This window comes from Mus pahari, chromosome 3 (genome assembly GCF_900095145.1).
Source record: "Mus pahari chromosome 3, PAHARI_EIJ_v1.1, whole genome shotgun sequence".
NCBI classification, from domain to species: domain Eukaryota; kingdom Metazoa; phylum Chordata; class Mammalia; order Rodentia; family Muridae; genus Mus; species Mus pahari.
The window spans coordinates 49,459,398-49,470,715 of record NC_034592.1 but is presented as its reverse complement, the minus strand read 5'-3'; the positions used below and the strand labels follow the sequence as shown (position 1 = coordinate 49,470,715).

At 37.7% G+C, this 11,318-nt stretch overlaps 1 protein-coding gene and 1 long non-coding RNA gene across 7 annotated transcripts in view; one reads left to right on the top strand and one right to left on the bottom strand.

The window, feature by feature from the left end:
- Positions 1-11,318, top strand: part of Kcnh7 (potassium voltage-gated channel subfamily H member 7) — a 452,259-nt gene that overhangs the window by 104,171 nt on the left and 336,770 nt on the right. The gene's annotated exons all lie outside the window — the stretch shown is intronic.
- On the bottom strand, positions 2,938-10,521 carry LOC115063620. The gene is made up of 3 exons (XR_003843472.1): positions 10,392-10,521; positions 4,487-4,695; positions 2,938-3,141 (listed from the first exon to the last, which is right to left on the bottom strand). It is a non-coding gene; the product is annotated as an uncharacterized LOC115063620 (long non-coding RNA).

Here is an 11,318-nt window from a genome sequence, read left to right as displayed (position 1 = left end):
GAGCACATACACTTACACATACACAAATACGCAGTACACAAATAAATTTCAAATAAGTATTTAAGAATATAAATAGCATCCAGCTGAGATTTTCAACCATCACACACCTAACTGATGACAAGCATTTATGTCTCCATGTACTGTCTTCCACAAAGAAAAAAAAGATCACTGAATTGGAACACAACTGGTACTTCTTGGTTCCAAATTCTATTCTGATTGTTTTTAAAAAGCAACCCAAAGGCATACAGATGCAGGATCAAAAATACTTGAAATTACAGGATTCATAGAACCTGGAGGGATAAATACTTCATTTTACATTCTGTGTATATTCCTGTAAAAAATGAAGTGTTGTATTTTAAACATAAATCAAGTGTGTCATAATAGACACAACGAAGTGTAGATCCTTCCATTGAACTCATTTCTCTTCTACTGTGTCATTCAAAATAAATCTGTCTTATTTTGGCAGTTATCCCACAGACACTTGATAGGCAACTTGTGAATAAGAGAGTCTCATCGAATTCCACTCAAATCAGTTTTTGATGAAACATTTATGAGGTCTCTTTGGTCTGTGTCCTGTTCCCTGCCGTGGACATGAAATGACTTCTCCCTATTTCTAAAACCAAGTCCTTCCTCAACTGGATGCAGTGTAACCATTTTACAGATTATTTTACAAAATAATTATCAAGAGTTGTTACAGAAGCCACCTTGGAGAATGACAGTCATTGAAATGAGTGTCCCATTTCCCTACAGGTGGAGTTTGAATGACAGATACCACTTGAGGGCCCCAGATTAAGATGATTAAAAGTTGCATTGTTTCTTTATGTAACAATGAATCTAGCTAAATATGATATAGCATTTTAAAATTAAATCATAGTATAATAAATCTAGTTAAATAAGGTCTACCAATTTAAAATTAAATAATAATGTTTGGGATTTCTAGAGCTTCAAGTATCCACTAACAGTTTTCATTCTTTGGGGATAATTTCTATAATTTTATCCTTCTTAAGTATTATTGAATTTAGTCTTCATACAGAGGGTGTCCTGTTCACCTAGCCCTTCCAGTATTGGGAATATTATAGCAAACAAGTAAATAGCTGTTGTCTGATATAGAAAAGTCACAAAATACTTCTGTGACTGTAATAAAGTCACTTGTTTGGAAAAGCTATGGGGACAGTCTAGTAGAGTTACACTGTCAGGACACACCAATTTAATCAGTATAATCAGAGAAGTAGAAATTATCAAATATAAATAATTAAGCTATTCTAACAATTCATTGTTATAGTAATTATGAAGACAATCATCATGAATTAATTTTTACCATAAAATTTAAGGCACTGAATTTATTTTTCTAGTAATTAAATGAGTATTTAGCATTTTTCTCTCAAAGACAAATATTATATCCTCATGAAATTAGAGAACAATCACTTTTAAAACTAAATGTATAAAATATGTCTGTTTCTGATTTTTGGACTCCTGCATTTTAAATTCTCCTTTTTTGGCCTGATGGTAATATTTTAGTGTTTCAGATTAAATTACGTACATTGCTTGTAAGCATACTAGGAATATTAAATGCCTTGTAGGGAATTGGCTATACGTTAGAGCTCGGCAATACAAATTCCTGGTCTACTATTAGTCTGCTAACTTTGATATAGTTTGTGAAACACAAAAACATATTTGAGTAATTTTACTCAGTAGTGTATTAAATTTATGCATGAATCTGTGGATCTGGCACATTTAGATTGAAAATTCTTACAAGGGACTGGCTCATGTAAATGTAAATGTTGCTTCAATTTTCTCAGATGAAGGGATAAAATGAGAGTTGTACACAGGTTAGACTGGGCCCAGAGTTTCTTCCCCTGTACTAACTATTGCCTAGGCCTGGGCCTAGAGTCTTCTAGCCTCTCAAAGCTCTAATCTTCTGAGTTTACGGATTCAATCCAGCTACACCCAGCTTCTGACCGAATTGAACTGCTTGTCCTTAAACTAGCTTTGGCAATTAGTTCTAATATACTTGTGTTCTTCTTGTGTGTGTTGTACATATCTCTGACTCATTCTGTCAAGTTTTTCTCTGATTCATCACTTTGCCCCTCAATTAGATGTCACTTTCACACAGGGCTGCTCCCGTCTACAAATCTTGCCTTCATTGTCAGAGATTCAAGGTGTATACTAAGGATGTATCTATATTGTAGCCAAATCATACTGTAGTACAGAACATATCTGCGTTCCAGCTAGATCATACAGAACTAGAAGGTCTTTGGATGTGATCCCTTGCCAGAGCAACCATGTCGCTGGCTTAAAATTCTTCCATAATATCACATCTCTCTCTGTTTGTCTACCTGTCTCTTTGTCTTTCTATCTCTGTCTCTGTCTCTCTGTCTCTTTTATTCTCTCAGTGATATATCTGACTTAGTCTGTTTCTCTATGTGTGTCTCTCTGTTTCTCTGTTTCTTTCTCCCTCTTTTCTTCCCTATTTCCTGCCCTTCCCTCTCTCCCTCTCTCTCCTCCTCCTCTCCATTTCTCCCTCCCTTCCTCCCCTTCCTCCCCTCCTTTCCTCTCTCTCTCTCTCTCTCTCTCTCTCTCTCTCTCTCTCTCTTTACATAGATATATAGAGAGACAGAGACAGAGAAACAGCTTTTATAAAGTCTTAGTGGTGGTGGCGCACATCTTTAACCCCAACACTTGGGAGGCTGAGGCAGGTGGATTTCTGAGTTCGAGGCCAGCCTGGTCTACAAAGTGAGTTCCAGGATAGCCAGGGCTATACAAAGAAACCTTGTATTGAAAACAACAACAAAAACCCAAAAAACAAAACACAAAACAACAAAAAGTATTAGTCTTTTATAAAGCGCTGTCAGGGATTTTATTACCCCTCTTACTGCTACCTCCACTTAAATATCACTAAACACTAGCACTAGATGAACACAAATTTAGCCCAGAGAAGATTGTAGCCACAGAGCTCAGAATGACTAAGTAAAAGTAAATGAAAACCAGAAAAAATTGACAAAAATGGAGGGAAACTGGACAATTTATGTATTGTTGATATGAAAGAACCATGGTGCCATCCATTGAGAAAAACCGTCCACAATTTGTCTGACCGTGTAAATACCAAATGACGCAGCAGCGGATCTTCTTGAGCCCTTTAACCTAGAGAAATCAAGATAGGTTCATATAAAATCATCTGTAATTTTATGACAACTTTATTTATAATAGTCAGTGACTGAAAACATTTCATATGTCCTTCAGTGGATAAGTGCTTAAGCACATTGTGATGATTTTTACCATAGACTGCTACTCATCAGCAAAGATGAAATGAACGGTGAATTTTCAATAAGCTAGATGAAGGTTCAAAGGATAAATTTCACTGAGTAATAAAGAGTTAATCCCCTAGAGATCAGAAACCATACTATCTCATTGGCACAATATTCTTGAATGAGAAAATGTAGGAATGGAAAGCAGATTATTATTCACTGGAGACACAGAGGGATGTGTATGTAGGAGTAAAGACGTGTCTGTAAAGGACATGAGGGTTCCTATAGATATGAAAACATACTGAGTCTATCAATAAAATATCCACACTGTGATATTATACAAGTAGTTAGCTTTGGAGAGAAATTAGGTTAATGGTACACATGATATCGTTTGATTTTTTTTTTTTTGAAGACCCTGAAAACTGCATCACTTCAAAATAAAATGTTTAATTAAACAGGTCCTGGTGGCATACAATTACAGCCCCAGCTATTTAAGAGATTAATGTGCAATTTCTTGAACCTATAAATTTAAGACCAGTCTGGGAAGTCTAGAAAGACCTTATCTCAGTAGCGCTGAGAAATCAAATAAAAAATAAAAAGTAGAAGTAATAAATTGAATTTCATTGAATTAAATTTTACTAAATTCTTTTTAGGTTTTGGATCAAGTTTGGGAGGCTTACCATGCATATATAGATGTGTGTGTATGTGTATACATTTTGTTTCTTCCTCTTGGCTTAGTTCTTTTGTTCAGGCATGTCTGTCAAAAAGTACTAAATATAAGCAAATTTTTATCTCAATAAAGTAAATAATCTTTTTCCTCTTTGTTGTTTCTTTTTGCACTTTTCTTAATAGCCAGTGTGCTTGCCTAATAATTGTTGTATTCTATGTGCCTTTTGATTTAAATGTTCAATTAGAGACCAGAAATTATCTTCTTTGACATTCGTGTGATTAGGACAATCCACAGTTCTGGTTTCAATAGGTTCATTTTAGAGAGTTCTTCAGAATTAAAGAATAGAGATTTTTTTTCTCCTCTCCAATTAATTTCAGAACATGGCTAAGTTTAGTTCCTTGTAAAACACCAAGAAAAATACCTACCCTAATATATCAGTTGCATTTTGTTGTGGGAATGCCATACAATAAACATATACAAAATTGAACCTTAATGTTCTTAGAAACATCCATTTATATCAAAGAAGTGCATGGATTAGCTGAGCTTGGCCAGTATCATGCATAGAACTTACTTTTGGATTTGCAAGATGGGTCTGGAGATCAGTACCAAGTTATCCACATGCATAGGCTGCCTGCGATGTCCTTGTGTAGCACTGAGGAATTTCAGCTCTGTCACTCACATATCCGGATCAGAGTCTCACAGCAATATTCAAATAAAAGCACTCGCTATAAACATCGAAGCTTGGTTCAAGTGTCAACTTTTATCTCTGCCGCTAGCATTCTATTAACCAAATGGAATAATATATCCCCATCAGAATAAGAAACAGAGAAATATTCACCCATTTTTCACCCACTGAGGCTGTAGTTCTTGCTAATCCAAGAATTCAGAGACAGTTATAGAACCATGTGCCATGTAATCTGCACACCAATAGTGCACATGGGGTTGAAAGGACAATAAAGCAATATCCTAAACATCTGCACTATGTATTACAATGCATTTAAAAATTTGTAATTATTGCTTTGTTCACAATTACCATGGCATTTCAAACACACCCCATCTAACTTATAGATTTAGAGTAAGGGTCGGCAAATTCTCATCCGTTGGTCAAATGTCCCTCATTGACTCTATATAGTTCACAAACACGAGCTAGGTATAAACATTTTAAAACAAATAAATTTTAATGGCATTTTATATTGAGTAAATATGTAGAATTCAGAACACAATGTCCATAGAAAAACATCATGGGAGCATAGCAGTCCATAATGATATACATCCTCTCTGGAGTTACTGTCACTCTGTCATGGCTGGGCTGATTTTTCATAACAGGAACTCTGTGGATTGCAATGCCTAAAATGATTACTATCTGTCCCATTGCAGATAAAGCATACTAGCCCTCCTCTTTTATAAGAATCACTTCACAGATCCATATAGACATTTCCAAAAAAGCCCTAGCCTGGTGATTCGATCATTTCTTTGAGAGTCTTCAAGAAACATTTTAGATGTCAGGAGTGCTATTTCCTGACTTCTGGCTTACAGTGTCATCTTTTTTCCCTCCCTGCTCTTTATGCCATAGTCCTTATAGTCACATTCACTAGTTATTGATTTACATCATATTCATTTCACTGGGTTAGAACAGCTTTCTTTTATGAATTTCAATGGCCATTACTCTATACAGTTTGGTAAGGGGAAAAAAGGAAAACACTTTTGGGATGAACTGATCATCTTAGGCCTATGCAGAGAATGCCAGAGCTGCGGCTCACAGGCAAATCCCTGCTGGTGTGACCTAAGACTCAAAGCTCAAATAAACTCTCCTCTTCAGCAATGAATGGGTTGCTGGCAAATGAACAGCTGTGCTCTGGTTATGAATGTTGTACATTGTGTCATATTATGGACACATCCCTTAGATTTTAGCAGTACTACTCTACTTCATTGTCATTTGAGAAACTAATTGTATTATTCTTTTCGTCAAATCAGTAAGCATGCAGAATTAAAGCACGATTATAAACCATCTCAACTTTTCAAATACTCCAGCTTTTTCATCTTTAGCTGCTTTCGGTAATCTATATAATTGGTATAGTTAGTAGTCAGTAAGCTAAGGGGAGTGATTTTTCTGGAACTCTTCACATATGGTTATTAATTTGCTTCTTAACTCACCTTCAGTGTGCTTTTTTACCTTGGGATGTTTCTGTAAAGAGGTAGTAAGTCTTCAGTGAAGTTGTGGATCAAACCACCATGAATTTTGTTCACAGCTGCCAGCTACAAGATGTGCCCTCTGCCTGACAGATACTTTCAGGCTCAGACAGCAATTTTCTTAGCGCTTCCTGGTCTCAAAATTCACCTCTTTGTCACTCTCCATCTCAATAGCTGAAACAAGCACTTCCACATGTTTCCCCTCTCACAGTGAATACTTTACCTATGACTTCTGTCTCCACACATGAAAAACTGCCATTCCAACGTTCTGAAGCAGTCGTTTCAAGTCTGAACACATCTTGTCCTCTACATGACTGAAATCAAGAGTGATTATAGCCAGGTACCTACAGCTTGCAACCACAGTCCTCAGCCGACACTTCACAATGTCACGTGCCTTCTTCTCCTCTTCATTTAAATCAAGTAAGGGTAAGTTATGCTTGGCCCAGCAATCTCAGTGAGCCGCTGGAACAAATGGCACCGCAATGATAAAGCTAAACTCACCTTTACCTTTTGAAATTGGCCATATAAATTATATGTTTGAAAGCCAACAGCAAAATATTTGCTAGCATGGCAAGACTTGGGCATTTGTTTATAAAATAATAGTTAGTGTATGTCTTCTAGAACATGGCTTCCTCAACTTTTAACACTTACCACCTCTTTAGAACTCAGAAAAAGTTAGGTGAACCTCAAAATACAGGTGTATAAAAAGGATGTGCAAATGAAATTGTAAATTATAAATAGGTTTATTTTAAAACAGTTTTTGGTATGCGCATACTTCAACCACTCATATAAAAACAAGGTCAGGCTGGGCGTGGTGGCACACGCCTTTAATCCCAGCACTCGGGAGGCAGCAGGCAGGCAGATTTCTGAGTTCGAGACCAGCCTGGTCTACAAAGTGAGTTCCAGGACAGCCAGGGCTACACAGAGAAACCCTGTCTCGAAAAACCAAAAACCAAACCAAACCAAAACAAAACAAGGTCTAATATGCATACTAATAAGATAGATGTTCTTATTCATTTTTACATAAAGAATTTAGTAATAGCTGAATATTGTGTACCTCAGGATGTAATGGATGACCACTGGACTTTTAAAATAATTGATCAGTATTCATCAATACTGCCAAATATGTGGTATAAAATAGCAGCAGTATGTTAACAGTCATTTAGAAATTGTTCCCCAGTCATAAGCCAAAGTTATTTTAATACTTTTCAAGATGAAACTCATCACCAACTCCAAAAGAAAGTTTCATATTAAATATTGTAACAATGTAATTCAGTTTGATAAGTACATGCTGAGGAGTGACCTTGAAAACTATTAAAGCACTGTCTTGCAAAAATTAAACAATTATCTTTTACAAAAGCAGGAAACTCTCTATGTTATGCAAAAAACATTCAACTCATTCCTGTCATGGTCTTAAGTCTGCACTGGGAGGAAGAGTGGTTATCATTGGCACTGCGTGGTTCAACACTGTTCTCGGTGGTGATGTGTTCAGAACCAAGGCTACACTGGAGGTGCAGGATGGCTGTCAGGCAAGCACTGTCAGAAATATCTCATTTATTATGTTCTTGACGTTGAATGAAATTCCACCATTGGCCATTCAGATACCTCTTACTATTGCCAGATTTTTTTTTTTTAACATATATTTTATTTAGGCCAGGCCTACAATGTCCCTCGACAGAGGAATGGATACAGAAAATGTGGTACATTTATACAATGGAGTACCACTCAGTTATTAAAAACAATGCCTTCATGAAATTTGCAGGCAAATGGATAGGACTGGAAAATATCATCTGAGTGAGGTAACCCAATCATAAAAGAACACCCATGGTATGCACTCACTGGCAAGTGAATATTAACCCAAAATCTTGGAATGCCCAAGGTACAATTCACAGACCATATGAAGCTCAAGAAGAAGGAAGACCAAACTGTGGATACTTCAGACCTTCTTAGATGGGGGAGCAAATTACTCACAGGAGCAAATATGGAAACAAAATGTGGAGCAGAGACTGAAGGAAAGGCCATCCAGAGAATGCCTCACCTGGGATTCACCCCATACACACTTGTCAAACAAAGGACGCTATTGCAAATGTTGAGAAGTGCTTGCTGACAGGAACCTGATATGACTGTCTCCTGAGAAGCTCTGCCAGAGCCTGACAAATACAGAAGTGGATGCTCACAGCCAACCATTGTACTGAGCACTGATCATGGAGTCCCAAATGGGGGAGTTGGAGAACAAACTAAAGAGGTTGAGGGGGTTTGCCGTCCTATGGTTAGAGCAACAGTGTCAAAAGGCCAGACCACTCGGAGCCCCGGGAAACTGGACCACCAACCAAAGAGTGCACATAGAACATCCATGGCTCCAGCTGTATATGTGGAAGCAGATAGCCTTGCTGGACCTAAGTGGGAGGAGCGGCCCTTGGGCCTGAGGGGGGTCAATGCCCCAGTGTAGGGGAATGCCAGGGTGGAAAGGCAGGAGTGGATGGGGTAGGAGGAGCACCCTCATAGAGGCAGGGGGAGGAGGGATGGGATACGGTGCTCCAGAGGGGATAACTGGAAAAGGGATAACATTTGAAATGTAAATAAAAAATATCCAATAAAAAAGAAAGAAAGGAAAAAGAAAATGCTAAAATCGGGACTGGAAAAATGGTTTTCCAGTTAAGAGCACTTGTTGCTCTTACAGAGGATCCAAGTTCATTTTCCAAGGCCCACAACCAATAACTATCTAGCTCCCACTCCAGCAGATACCACACTTGGTTCTGGTTTTTGTGGGCACTGCACCCTTGTTAAAGAGACATACAAGCAGGTAAAATACCCATACATACAAAATAAAAATAAATACATCTTTCTTTTTAAGATACAGGGATTGAGAAAATACAAGTGAACATACTTCAAGAACACTTTGAAACAAAACTAGTTATCAATTCATTGGGCTTTATTTAAAGAATGCTTAAGCGATGCCTGTACAAAGTCCCACAGAGTTTAAGCCATTGTTGGTTTAGATTAATAATTTACCTCAACCACTCTTCCCTTGCACAGCAGGGACACAGCTCCCTGTTTATGACAAGCTTGAGGAGAGATTAAGTGGCTAGTTGCAGAGGATGCTCAGAATTTCACTGGGGATACCAGAAAATGGCTCCCCCCCCCGGGGGGGAGAGAGAGATGGGCTGTAGAGAATGTTGGTAACATGGCATGAGCAGTTCTCACAGAGAACACCAACAGGCACACTTAGGTCTTTTGAGGAAACAATATCGAAGCATTGTTTTCTGTCTTGAAAAAAAAAATCTGCTTTTGTTCAGCTGACATTAAAATTGTGCAGTTGGTGTCTTAATCATGCAGGCTGTAAAATATGGTGGGAAGAGCCGTATTCTAGACAAAACTAACGCATTTAAAATGTCTTCTGAAGAGCCTTGCACAGCAGAGCAAAGCACACATTGATCAAAGCATGGGTCCCCCCCCCGGTGTGAAGTTTTGAAGAGAAAATGTAACATCCTAACATGCACAACAATCATAGCCCAGATGAAAGCAGGTGGGAGGAGGGGACTGGGAAGCTCCTTGCCTTTTGTCATCTGGAGCTCTTGACTCTTTCAGAGTTATTCATATTTATTGCTTTTACCTTTTTTTTTTTTTTTTTTTGGCTTTTTTTTTTGGCTTGTCTGTTTTAGCCTCTCCCATTTTTTCTTCTGTTTTCCTTTGAAGGTAATAGCTATTGTAAACCTGCTTCACTGTTAAGAACCGAGGTATCTGCAGTAAGGTCTTCCTTTTATAGGAATGAGGAAAAGCTTGTTCTATGAAGTATTCAAAAGTTACTCCAGCTGTCTAACTTTTTAAGCTGACAAATTCATCCTTTCTCACAATGGAGAAAGGTGACTTGGAGGCATCAGTAAAATATCCTGTGCTATTGCATACACACAAAATAGTTAAAACTATACACTTACAATTCAAATTATATGAACTGAGTTCCCTTTGAAGTCACTTCAGGGAAATGCTGGATGTAGGTGGAAGTAGGCCATGATTTTGTAGCTTTAGTTTAGTTTAGTTTAGTTTAGTTTAGTTTAGTTAATTTAGTTTAGTTTAGTTGTTTATTAACAAAGTCTTTTAAATGTATGTCTGCTTCCTTCTTGTTTTATTTTATTTTGACTTGCTAAGAACCAAACTCGTGCCTCTAGGCAAATTTTCTCCCACTATGCTACTCACTGAGCCTCCCACTCGTTGGTGAAGCATTCATTCAACACACACAAATTCCGAGGTGTTCATAGACTAAGGCATGGAAATAAAAAGAGTATTACCTGTTCCAAAAGAGCCAGCACTTTCTCGCACTGATAGTCTATTAAGGTGTTACTGCTTACAGTATATTTTCAAGAGCCTTCCTGGAAAATCTAGAGGCTAATAGATTAATGGTGGCAATAGGAACCTTCATGAAAGAGTTCTAAAAATACAGTACCTTTCAAAGTCTCTGCTGACATGAAGGCCCAGCGATGACATTGAGATTATTGTGCTAGGAATATATTTAGCCCAGAGGGCATGCGCTAAATAAAACATGGCCAAAAATATCTACATCCTCCTTACAATATCTACCCCTTGCCTTGTGACTCCAACATATCACCCTAGAGCCTTCTTTCATTTGTTTTAATAAAATTTTTATTCAGCCATATATATCTGTACTATAAAAATAGTCAGGGTTATTTTCCACATCTTACTGGTGACTTTTTTTTTTCCACACCTCTGTAGTGATTGAATGGAAATTTCTCTGAAGAGGGTATTCACATGAATCCAAGGGCTAGTGGGGGACAGATAGTTTTCAGGCCATACCAAATGTTTAACTGATGATACTATATGAATGTTGGTTAAACTTTAAAATTTATATGTGACATTAAAAGGCAAGGATTTATAGTCCCACCTCATCTCTTGGAAGATGTTGCTGCATTACACATTCGTGGGTAACAAAAAGTCACGCAAAGCTTAGTAACTGGCACTCCTCTGGGAATCTCTCAAACTGAGCCAGCATTCCTACTGCCTACCTGCATCCTTCAATTTGTATCATGCATAGGCTTTCCTCACTGCACATTTCGATGCTACCTTCTACATAGGCTTTTGAGAAACAGATCCTTGTTCTAACAGAACATTCCAGTAGATGGATGTTTTCTGCCAAAATTGATGTACAATAGTGCTAACTAGTTACATTTCCTGAAAGGTGTGTGTGTGTGTGTGTGTGT